The 12,907-nt window shown below is 32.1% G+C and overlaps 1 long non-coding RNA gene across 3 annotated transcripts in view; it reads right to left on the bottom strand.

The window, feature by feature from the left end:
- Positions 1 to 12,907, bottom strand: part of LOC115931261 (uncharacterized) — a 121,505-nt gene that overhangs the window by 103,050 nt on the left and 5,548 nt on the right. For all 3 annotated transcript variants that reach the window (XR_010131798.1, XR_010131799.1, XR_010131797.1), the window contains exon 3: positions 12,545 to 12,622. This is a non-coding gene — a long non-coding RNA (uncharacterized lncRNA). The remainder of the gene's footprint in view (positions 1 to 12,544; positions 12,623 to 12,907) is intronic.

Genomic DNA, 12,907 nt, shown 5'->3' with positions numbered 1-12,907 from the left:
CGAGGCAGGCGGATCACCTGAGGTCAGGAGTTTGAGACCAGCCTGGCCAACATGGTGAAACCCCATCTCTACTAAAAATACAAAAATTAGCAGGGCGTGGTGGCGTGCGCTTGTAATCCCAGCTAGTCTACTCAGGAGGCTGAGGCAAGAGAATTGCTGGAACTTGGGAGGCAGAGGTTGCACTGAGCCGAGATCACACCCCTGCACTCCAGCCTGGGTGACAGAGCAAGACTCCATCTCAAAAGAAAGAAAAGAAAAAAGATATGATTGCCACATAAGGGAATATATATTTATGTATATACATATGCACATATATAATTACTCAGAAGCTGGCATACTGAAGAAGCTTAATATTTTAATTTTACTTGTAATTTTGAAATATCTTATACACTCACCTACTATAAGTATCACAAAGTAAAGTAAAGACTCTCAATTTTCTTGCTTTCTTCAGTTTCAAATATAAAACCCATCAAAACATAATTTTCAAATATAATTATGTTTAACTTTAGAAACATTCAGTTCAAATAAAGCTATAATTTATACGTAAAATACAGAGTATAGCACATATTTAATCATTTAAAGAAAATTTGCTTCGCACAATCTTCATATGCAAATGTCATATTTGGTTATATATCATATTTGGGGATCTGTGAATTTAAACTGAAAAACTGACCTGCTCATTTCTTAATAGTAACATTTCTGTAGAATAAAAAAGACTGAAAAAGAACTTACATAAAATCAGGTTACATCTTGATTATCTACAAAGAATAAGATCATTTTAAGTGTAGATATAAAGTTTATTGCACTCTATCCTGGGCGACAAGAGTGAAACTCCTCCTAAAAAGTACACATATATAGATAGATATAAAGCTTATAAATATTTGTTCATATATTAGATTATGAAACAACTTGAAGATTTCAGTAATTTCATTGTAAATTGCCAAAATGATCTATGAATGAAAAACCTGTGATGAGTAATAAAAGCCATAGATGTCTATTATTTTAACATATAGCAGACAAAGTCATTGGCGTTTTGTGTTTAGTTTTTCTTTGACCAAAGGTGAATGTTAAGATAGGTAAATCATTCACTAAAATCATTTTTAGAATAATTTTATTTTACTCTCAGTCAGAAAAGGTGATTTTATTCATGCTAATTTCTGCATAAACTGTCAAGATTTCTGTTTTTTTCCTCCAACATATTGTATATTTAGAAAGCTAAAGAAATAATTTAAGGGATAGCTATCTATATGGAGGATGTGAGTTGAAGTTCAGTTGAAATAATTTCATCTGTTTTGGCATAATGATAGTAGAGTAGAAATATATCTATGCATTTAAACTATGAAAAATATGTTCAAACATGAAATTCACAATCTACATATTCAAAATGTGTGTATAAAATATATGGCATACTGAATGTCATGAAGAATATACTTCTACAACATCTCAACTTTCTAAATTATTATTTATTGACTAGAAAGAAATTATGTATGTAAAATAGAAGAGAGATTATGGCAGTATTTGTAAAAATCAAATATAGGAGGAAATTCTTTACATATTGTTTTACTTAACTTACATATTATACTTTCTCCAGAAATTGACAAGTCATAAGGATGATATAATCTCAAAATACTTGCATTATATATTCAAGTACTTCTATAGTTAATTATCATTCAGATTTACTAAACTATTTGTTCAAATTTATGTCTTATTTTTTCCTTTTGGTGAAGGGAGATTCTTGAGACCAAAAAGTATCTTTGTTTTTGCTTTTTAATATAGCTTAAACACTGTAATTTTATCTTTAGTCTAGAATTTTAGTTGAGTTCTCTTTAGATTTCCAGTTGAACAAGTCTTTACTTTACTATCTTGAAAATATATTATTCTATTGACCTCTTTTGTTTATTGTTCGGGATTAGAAATCTGCTACTTATTACATCATAGATAATCTGTATATATTTCTTGTAGTTTATAAATTTCTTCTATTGTCTTGATACCTTTTATCCTGAAATTTATATTTATCTATTCATTTATAAAGTTTTAAAAGTAAAGATAGATGAATTTAAAAATCCAGTGTGAGAGATTGCTGTTTGTTGACCAAAACCTGTAGTAGTTCCCTCAGTAATACTTTGTGAAATGTATTTTCAAGACTTCTTTAAAATTAAGCATAAAAATATGACTAATATATTTGTAATAGTCCATTCTCATGCTACTACTAATAATATATCCAATACTGGGTAATTCATAAAGGAAAGAGGTTTAATGGACTCACAGTTCCACATGACTGGGGAGGCCTCACAGTCATGGTGGAAGGAGAAGAAAGAGCAAAGTCACGTCTTACATGGCAGCAGGCAAGAGAGCATGTGCAGAGGAACTCCCATTTATAAAACCATCAGATCTCATGAGACTCATTCACTACCATGAGGACAGTATGGGGAAAACCACGGGCATGATTCAAGTATCTCCACCTGGCCCTGCCCTTGACATGTGGGAATTATTACAATTTAAGATGAGATTTGGGTGGGGACAGAGCCAAACCATATCAATATCCAATCACATATGAACAGAATCATAGTTCATGATGTATAAACAGAAAATATATGCACAAATTTCAGACCTTGGCCATGAAAACCTCCAACAATAATTATTTCACTATGTTCCATTCTGCCACCTTAATAGATGAGCATCGTGAACTCCCAAGCTAGACATTGAAGATGGCAAAGCCCCAGGATGAAATGATCCTTGATGTCTGAATCACCACCAGGAAGACAGTGACATACAAAGAAGTAAAACTGTTTTGGACATTATGTGCCAGAGAAATAAACTTCTTTAACCATTAAACACTTTGTAGTCTATTTGTGGCATCGTCTTAACAGTGCTAACTACAATCTTTTCTAATGAGTATGTTGTATTTATTTACTGATCAGGAAAGGCATTTTGTCAAATATGCTGAACTCACAAGTTATCTTGTGAGTTTGCAATCGAACTTATGTTACTATAAAATCAAAATGATAAAAAATAAAATTCGTGTTGATCATTAATTACAAACATCATTATAAGTGAATGATATTATTTTTACAGTGTTCTTTTAAAAATCTTATTATGAGGACATTTCTACCTGCTGTGGTAAAGACAGTTTGCATCTATTCTACCTTTACCAATAAGCACTGTGTTATTTCTCTGTTGATTTCATCATTAGGACTAATGTTAAACTGTTTACACAGAGTACATTTTGATAAATATTTCATTTACCTAGAAAAGATACCTCTTTTTCTTACGTATTAAGAGTAGGTAAAGTACCATTATTGGTAAGGAGACAAACACACAACAAAAATATAATGTAGCAGCATATGATGGAGAAAACAGTTCTTAAAATATTAGCCTTTTTCTCTATTTGCTAAGGTATGGCTAGAAAATATTTTTCAAGTCCTGTGTATCTAGGTGGTGATATGTGAAGAGAACCCACCTTTAGAATGTCTGCTGGAGTGACATGGATTACTTTGAGGTCAAAGGAGTAAAAAGTAGTATACTTTTTCCTCCTGTTCTCTTTACCAAGGGCTAGATTCCAACAGAGAGAAGTGGTGTCTTAGAATACAGGAAAGCCTTGGCTGGGCGTGGTGGCTCAAGCCTGTAATCCCACCACTTTGGCTCAAGCCTGTAATCCCACCACTTAGGGAGGCCGAGGCAGAAGCTGGGCGTGGTAACGAGCGCCTGCAGTCCCAGCTACTTGGGAGGCTAAGGCAGGAGAATCGCTTGAACCCAGGAGACGGAGGTTGCAGTGAGCTGAGATCACACCACTGCACTCCAGTGTATATATATGAAAGCCTTGAGATTGAAGGATTTGAGGTCCCTGAATTATTACATTGAACAGAAACCTTCTGACTCCCTTACGGACCTGCACTGGACTGCAACATGAACAAGAAATAAAATTTCTCTGTGAACCCACCAAGAATATTTACTTGGTAAACCCACTAGGATTTGGGAGTTTCTTTATTATAGTGCCAAGATTAGGTATTATAGTACCTGATCAATTACACAGTGTTTAGCTACAATATAGTTATTTAAACGTCAATATTGGATGTTCTTATATGACTTTAAAAATATTAAAATCTAATTTTAAAAACATTAAAATTTTATAGAAAAAATATATAGAGAAAGAACTGATATTGTAGAAAATGAGACTTAACCTAAATGATGAATAATTAGAATTTGTAGAAAACAGAAACTTATAAAATAAATAAAAAAGATTTAGTAATTCTGCATAAGAGAAGACATAAAACCAAAATAAACTGAATAAATAAAAAGCTAAATAAAAAATGTGACATTCAGTTAATCTAACATATTACGTAATTAACAAATTTTTAAATCAAATGTTGTAAACTATAAAAATAGGTATAAATATTTGAAAACATACTGTAAATATTTTCAAATAGTAAAATCACCAATGTGGAATCACAAGGTTGCTACCCCCAAAATAACGAATAAATGAAAAATATCAGTTTGGAAAAAAATGAATAGAGTTGAATAAATTTCCTTAAAGCTATTAATTGTAACACTTGAATATTTGATGGGTTGAAAATAAGTTCGTTTATAATAGTAATAAAAAACAAAAGTAAGTAGATGTACTGATTATACAGGCTTATAGAGTTAATCTAAGAAGAAACATTTAAGACCTGTATGAGTAAAATAAAACCTGCAAAACCTCTATTGAAGAAAATAAAGTAAAATGGAAGCATATTTCATGTTTGTGTATGGAAAACCTAAAATAAAACATAGAAACTCAACCCAATTAATTACTGTTTTAATTAATTTTAACAAAAAACACATTAAGATTTGTTTTTGACTTTTTGATAATAGCCTTTCTGACTGTTGTGAGACGGTATCTCATTGTGGTTTTTTGATTTGCATTTCTCTAATAGTCAGTGATGTTGAGATTTTTTTACATGATTGTTGGCCACATGTATGCGTGTATGTCTTCTTTTGAAAAATGTCTGTTTGTGACCTTTGCCCACTTTTCGTTTTGTTTTGTTTTGTTTTGTTTTGTTTAGAGAGATGGATTCTCACTCTATCACCCAGGCTGGAGTGCAGTGGTGCGATCTCCGCTCACTGCAACCTCCGACTCCCCAGTTCAAGCAATTCACCTGCCTCAGCCTTCTGAGCAGCTGGGACTACAGGAGCAGGCTGCCACGACTGGCTAACTTCTTTCGTACTTTAGTAGATACAGGGTTTCACCATGTTGCCCAGGCTGGTCTCCAACTCCTGAGCTCAGGCAATTACAGGTGTGAGCCACGGCGCCCGGCCCCCTCTTTTTAATGGGGTTGTTTTTCTCTTGTAAATTCGTTTAAGTTTCTCATAGATGCTAAATATTAGTCCCTTGTTAGATGCATAGTTTGCAAAAATGTTCTCCCATTCTGTAGGTTGTCTGTTTATTTTGTCGACAATTTCCTTTGCTGTACAGAAGCTCTGTAGTTTAATTAGTTCCCCTTTCTCAACTTTCGCTTTTGTTGCAATTGCTTTTGCCTTCGTCATCATGAAGTCTAAGACTGTTCCCATGTCCAGAATGGTATTGCCTAGAATGGTAATATCTTCCAGGGTTTTTATAGTTTGGGGTTTTACATTTAAGTCTTCAAGTTAATTTTTGTGTATAGAATAAGGAAGGAGCCCAGCTTCAATCTTCTGCATATGGCTAACCAGCTATCCCAGCACCATTTATTGATTAGGGAATCCTTTTCCCATTGATTGTTTTTGTCGGATTTGTCGAAGATCAGATAGTTGTAGGTGTGTGGTCTTATTTCTGGATTCTCTATTCTGTTCCATCAGTCTATGTGTCTGTTTTTGCACCAGTACCATGCTCTTCTGGTTACTATAGCCCTGTAATGTAGTTTAAAGTTGGGTAGCATGATGCCTCCCACCTTGTTTTTCTGTTTAGGATTGTCTTGGCTATTTGGGCTCTTTTTTGGTTCCACATGAATTTTAAAATATTTTTTTCTAGTCAATAGTAGTTTAATAGGAATAGCATTGAATGTATGAATTACTTGGAGCAGTATGGCCATTTTAATGATATTGATTCTTCCTATCAACGAGCATGAAATGTCTTTTCATTTGTTTGTGTCATTTCTTATTTATTTGAGCAGTCAAAAAATAACCAATGCAGATGAGGTTACAGATAAAAAGGAATGCTTTTATACTGTTGGTGGGAGTGTAAACTAGTTCAACCATTGTGGAAGACAGTGTAGCAATTCTTCTAAGGCCTGAAGACAGAGATACCATTTGACCCAGCAACCTCATTACTAGATATATACTGAAAGGAATATAAATTTTTCTATTATAAAGTCACATGCACAAGTAGGTTCATTGCAGCACTATTCACAATAGAAAGACATGGAATCAACCTACATGCCCATTAATGGTAGACTGGATAAAGAAAATATGGTACGTATACACCACAGATTACTATGCGGCCATAAAAAAAAAACAAGATTATATTCTTTGCAGAAACATGAATGGAGTTGGAGGCTATTATTTTTAGCAACTAACACAGGAAAAGAAAACCAAATACCACATGTTCTCACTTATAAGTGGGATCTAAATGATGAAAACACATGGACACATAGAGCAGAACAACACACACTTGGCCCTGTTGGAGGGTGGAGGCTGAGATAAGAGAGAGGATCATGAAAAATAACTAACAAGTACTAGGCTTAATACCTGGGTGACAAAATAATCTGTACAACAAACCCCCATGACACAACAAGTTGACCTATTAACAAAACCTGCACATGTACCCCAAAATTAAAATAGAAGTTAAATTAAAAAAAAAAGATTTTGAACTTGTCAAGCAAATAAACCTCTTTTGGAATAAATATGTTGTTATAAACAGACCAGGAATCTTCAAAAAAAATATGAAAAAAAGGTTTGCATTAGAAATAACAGAAAATATTTTAAATCACACATTTAAACCATCTGGAAACTCACATGGGTGTAGCAGAGACTAAAACCAGAAAGAAATGTATCTTAAAATCAATGGGAAAAAAATACTTAAAAAACACATGGCCGGGCACAGTGGCTCACACCTGTAATCCCAGCACTCTGGGAGGCCGAGGCGGGTAGATCACCTGAGGTCAGGAGTTCCAGACTAGCCTGGCCAACATGGGGAAACCCCGTCTCTACTAAAAATACAAAAATTAGCTGGGCGTGGTGGCATGTGCCTCTAGTCCCAGCTACTCGGGAGGCTGAGGAGGAGAATCGCTTGAACCCGGGAGGCAGAGATTGTGGTTAGCTGAGATGCTGAGATGGTGCCACTGCACTCCAGCCTGGGCGACAGAGAGAGACTCCATCTCAAAAAAACAACAACAACAAAACAAAACATATACTGTTTTGGTAATCCTTTAAGTACAAATAATAAAATTGTAATTACCTTACACATAAACCACCATTAATTCCAGTTGAATAAAATTATAAAACACCCTGTTTTCATAATTTTTTTCAGCCAAAAAACTAGCACCAATCTCTAAGAATAAATGGGTGATTCTTCTTTATATTTAATATTAAATATTTAATATTATTTTGAATTTTTTAAATTTATATTTAATATTAAATATAAAGAAGAATCACCCATTTATTCTTAGAGTAGACTTTTAAACATTCGAATTTTAAAAGTAAGGGTAAATAATGCACTATAATGACAAAAGTAATCAATTTCTTAAGGTTTATGGAAAATTTAATAAAATGTCTTTCTTTCAAGTACCAGCTGTTATTACTGCTCCTCAAATCCAAGCCCCACCACCATTCCCATGGTTCCAGAAGACAACATTGAGTTTCTTACACTATCACTTACATATCATCTAAAAACATCGAGAATCATTGACAAAGGCCAGAATTAAAGTCAATGTGAGGTCGATAAGATTTAGCTTAGCATACAAAACAAAATAGATCACAAGAGGAAAGGTCAAAACATTTGATAACAAAAATTAGAGACAAAAGTGATTGTTGAATTACTAGGGCAAAATAAAAAAGCAAATAATAAACCAGAGGAAAAGTTCAACAAAATTAAATAAGCAAAAAATAGATATAAAAAAATAGAAAACTATTTTAAAAGAAAAAATGTATTGGTAATTATTTCTGAAAAAGAGAAATATTAATAAAACTCGTATGCAAGGAAAAACAGCACATTCATATAATTCATATATTGCCTCTAACAAATTGGTTAAACAACTTAATGTCAACACTAATATTATCATATATGTAGAAAACAGTCATTCTTCTTAGAGAAAAACAGTTAAAATGTACAGAGAATTGTATGAAAAGATATATTAATTTTTTAAGATTAAGATTATAATATCAACTGGATGACCAATGCCATTCATTATGAAGAAAATGATGAGAAATATACAGAGTTGATTAAGTGGTTCCATCAAAATGAAATTTAAGTTTAAATTAGCCAATATAACCAACAATTAGTGATTAGGTAAATATAAAGTATGAGACTCTACAAAGGTGCATCCTGCACTAGGAATTAATATTTAAGAAAGTGAATAATATGTGGACAATTCTAAGTATAAAGTTATAAAAGTAGTAAATACTATATGTTGCCATAAAGATAGTATAAATATATAATTATATAACACTACATAGATACATGCATAGATAGAAATAAAGTAGGATTTGAAAATGATGAGAGAATAATTGACAATCTACTCAGACATACATACCCTAATGTATATCACATCTAAAAATTAGGTTGATTATTTTGTTTCGCATTCATTTTGAGGATTTTTCCAGTGGAAATAAACATTTTAAAAATGATTTTTCCAATTGCCATTACATATAAAATCAAAAGTTAAAAGCAAAATACTTGAATTAGTTAAATCTTAATGGTATGAGAAAAGCTACAGCATGTTCTAGCCTTACAATAAAATAACTATAAACTTAGAACACATTCAAACTAATGTTATAAAATACTTTTAATAAGACGAATGTTCAATATATTGTTATATTATAAAATGAGGATTGTGAATTGTATGTGTAATTTATAATAGCAGTTACATAAAATATACACAAAAGGTTGGAATGACATATATTAAAATGGTAATGGTAATTTCCCTTAATCAGTAGAATTTAAGGTGCTTTAAAATAACAAATGTTTTATTAAATTAATTTTGGTTTGTCAAAATTATAAAAGAGGACCAATGGAGTTTTAAAAAAGAAAACCAAACTAAAATTTAACAAAAATATAATTAAGTATTCAGAAGCCATCCATTTTTCATCAGGCTACAAGATTTCATATGAAATATTTAAAAGTGTTGCCCTACAAAATGTCTCTAAGGCAGAAAGAAATCATAGATGAAATCTTTTAAAGGTAGAATCCATCCATCTAAAATTTACAGTAGAAAATTGTGTTTCATGTCTTTTGTCTATATAAAATTCCTTTTTTGACATTAATGGAGGTGGGAGATGATAAATTATTTTTTCTTCACAATATTATTATTTAGTTCATCAAATGAGAGATGTTTTGAAAGGAAATATAACTCAAATGATACTAATCTGGACGTTAATGGACACATAGATGACATAGTTCTATCTTGATCAATAAGTGTGTGTTTTAAAGCATTATTACTTTATTAGCGATATGCTCAATATCAGTTGCAGATTGCTGTTGAATTTATTACATTATCCCAATATCTTGCACTGTATTTCTTACATGCTAACCAAAGACTTGTCAATTGTAAAGTTGTTAAATACTGTTAAAATTTAAGGAGACGTATCCTACTATTTAATAGCGTACAAATAAATTATCCAACTAAAAAATGTGCAAAGAATTTGAATAGACATTTTTCCAAAGAAGATGTACAAGTGACCAACAGGGATATTAAAAGATGTTCAACCTCAGTAATCATCAGGGAAATGAAAATTAAAAGCAAAAATGAGACATCACTTCACACCTGTTACAATGGCCATTATTAGAAAAGCAAAAAAAAAAAAAAAAAAAAAAAGATAGCAAGTATTGTGAAGCAGAAATCAGAGTCCTGGTATATTGTTGGTGGGAATGCAAAATGGTATAGCATCTATAAAAACCACTATAGGGTTTTCCCAAATAATTAAAGGTAGAACTACCATGAAATCTAGCAATCACACTTCTGGTATCTATCTATAATTATTGAAATCAGGATCCTATCATGTCCTTTGCAGAACGTGCATGAGGTTGGAGGCCATTATCCTAAGTGAACTGGAATAACATGCGAATAGAATATCAAATACCAAATGTTCTCACTTAAAAATGGGAGCTAAACATTGAAAACACATAGACAAAAAGAAGGTGACAACAGACACCGGGACCTACTTGAGGGTGAAGGGTGGGAGAAGAGAAGGGATCAAAAAACTACATATTAGGTACTATGTTTATTACCTGGGTGATGAAATAATCTGTATGTTAAACCCCATGACATGCAATTTATCTATATAACAAATCTTCACATGTTCCTCTGAACCAAAAATAAAAGTTAAAATTAATAAGGATCTCAAAGAGATATGTGCATTTTTATGGTATTGCAGTCTGATTTGCAAGATAAGGAAACAACTCAAACGTCCATTGATGGATGAATGGATAAAGAAAATATGGTATATTCACATAAAGGAATATTATTCAGCCACAAAAAGAAGGGAATCTTGTCATATGCTATAAAATGTATTAATCTGAGGATATTATGCTAAGTAAAACAACCCAGTCAAACAAGAACAAACACTGCGTGCTTCCACATGTGTGAGATATCTAAAGTGGGCAAACTCAGGAAAGCAGAAGGTACAATGGTGGTTGTCAGGGCTGAGGGAAGGGGAAAATGGATAATGGCTGTTCAATGGTGCAAAGTTTCAGTTATGCAGGTTGAAAAATTCTAAAGTTGGCTGTAGGACATTGTGCTTAAACAATACTGTGTTGCACACTTAAAATTCTAAGAGGATAAATCTTATATGATTTTTAGCACAACAAAAAAAGAAACTTTTCTAAAAGTTAAGTAGACTTAAGGTATCATTTAGAAAAACATCTCTCTTTTGGCTGTTAACCCAGCTTTATTCAGCAGAGTTTAGCTAGTTTTAGTTTCCAATCCAGTTAATCATGGTTCATGTGAATTTATTTCAATTGAATTCCTTGCAATCACCTTCACATTTTTATACTCACTACAAAATAGATTTTCAGTTGTTGGCAGGTTTCCTCAATTCCTGCCATATTAAAATTGTGGGGTTTGTTTTGGTTGATATTTCTGTTAAATGTTGTTCAGGCCTAAAAGCATTTCTCATTATTTTCTTTGCCATTCAATTGAGATTTTCATATAGCTTCACTGAACTTGAGATAAAGTCTAGCATTTGCTTTGCTGTACCAATACACAATGTTTTTATCTCTTTTCTGCTTGGTGATTTATTTAAATTGTTATTCTATACAGAAGCATATAACTTATTTGTCTAAATAGTCTATTGCTTTCCACATGGATTAATTAACATCATAGCTACAGGGTTTTTTTTAAATTCATATTTGGGCATTTTTATTAAGCTTCAACATGATAATATTATTTATAAAGAGCACATTTACTCAATTAGTATGTATAATGAGTTTATTTAAGGAATTGACATTTTTGCTGAACTGAGAAGTAGATCACAAAGCAAACAAAACAAAATAAAAAGCAATGAACCAGTGAATAAAGGCCATGAATATTGTGTAAATATTTATGTTCATTTTTTATCTTAACATCATAATCTCAAATCACTTCGGGGATAATCCTATTTCTAAAGAACAATAATAGTATATTGCCTATTGAAATAAAATGGGGACATGGTTTAATTAATTTTATATTAAAGTAAAATTTCATAATGAATTTGAGAGATTTTTAGAAAATATTTTTTAGTTTTCATAGTACTCAAACCAGAACATCAATGTGTAACATGTCCCCAAACACAACACTACAAATATTCTATTTTATGTTTGCAAGATTTTAGAACAACAGAAAAAGTCATTCTACTTCGCATATTTGTAATTGTTTAAATAATCTACATTATTGAAGTATAGCTTCCCTATTTTTAAAAAAACATTTTAGGCATATACTTTGATACATAATAAAAATATATAATCAAGGCAGTTCAACCATAATAATAATAAAATATTTCTATAATTCACTGTAATTGTTTTTACACTACTCTAAAGAACTGCTTGTGACTGGGTAATTTATAAAGAAAAGAGGATTAATTGACTCACAGTTTAGGATGGCTGGGGAGGTGTCAGGAAACCTATAATCATGGTGGAAGTTAGAGGGGAATCAAGACCTTCTTTACATGGTAGCAGGAGAAAGGAGAATGAGGAGCCAAGTGTGAAGTGCCCCTTAGAAAATATAAAATCACCAGATCTCTTAAGAACTCGCTCACTATCACAAGAACAGCATGGGAGAAACTTCTCCCATGATCCAATCACTTCCCACCAGGGTATCTTGCTAGACACATGGGGATTATGGGGATTACAACACAAAATGAGATTTGGGTGGGGACACAACCAAATCAGATTACTTACTAAAGTTTTCTTTGTAGTTATCCTCATCCCATCACTCCACAATCTCATTCTTCAGCCTCAAAAAACCACAGCTGGTTTCTATGATTAAGGATTAGTTTTGACTATTTTAAGATTTCATATAAATAAAATATTAACATTTATACTCTTTTGTTTCTGTCTTCTGTAACTCAGCATGCTGTTCATAAAATTCATCTTTGCTATCGTATGTGATATCAGCAGTTCATTATCTTATATTACCAAGTCATATTTCTATGTATATATCACAATATTAATTTATTTGCTTTTGATGGGTGTCTGTATTGTTTCTAGTTCTGTACCTTAAAAAAAATTGCTATGAACATTTGTGTGCAAGCCATTCTCTTC

Source organism: Gorilla gorilla, chromosome 19 (genome assembly GCF_029281585.2).
Source record: "Gorilla gorilla gorilla isolate KB3781 chromosome 19, NHGRI_mGorGor1-v2.1_pri, whole genome shotgun sequence".
In the NCBI taxonomy this organism is placed as follows: Eukaryota; Metazoa; Chordata; class Mammalia; order Primates; family Hominidae; genus Gorilla; species Gorilla gorilla.
The sequence above is the reverse complement of the archived record's forward strand: the minus strand, read 5'-3'. Positions and strand labels throughout refer to the sequence as shown.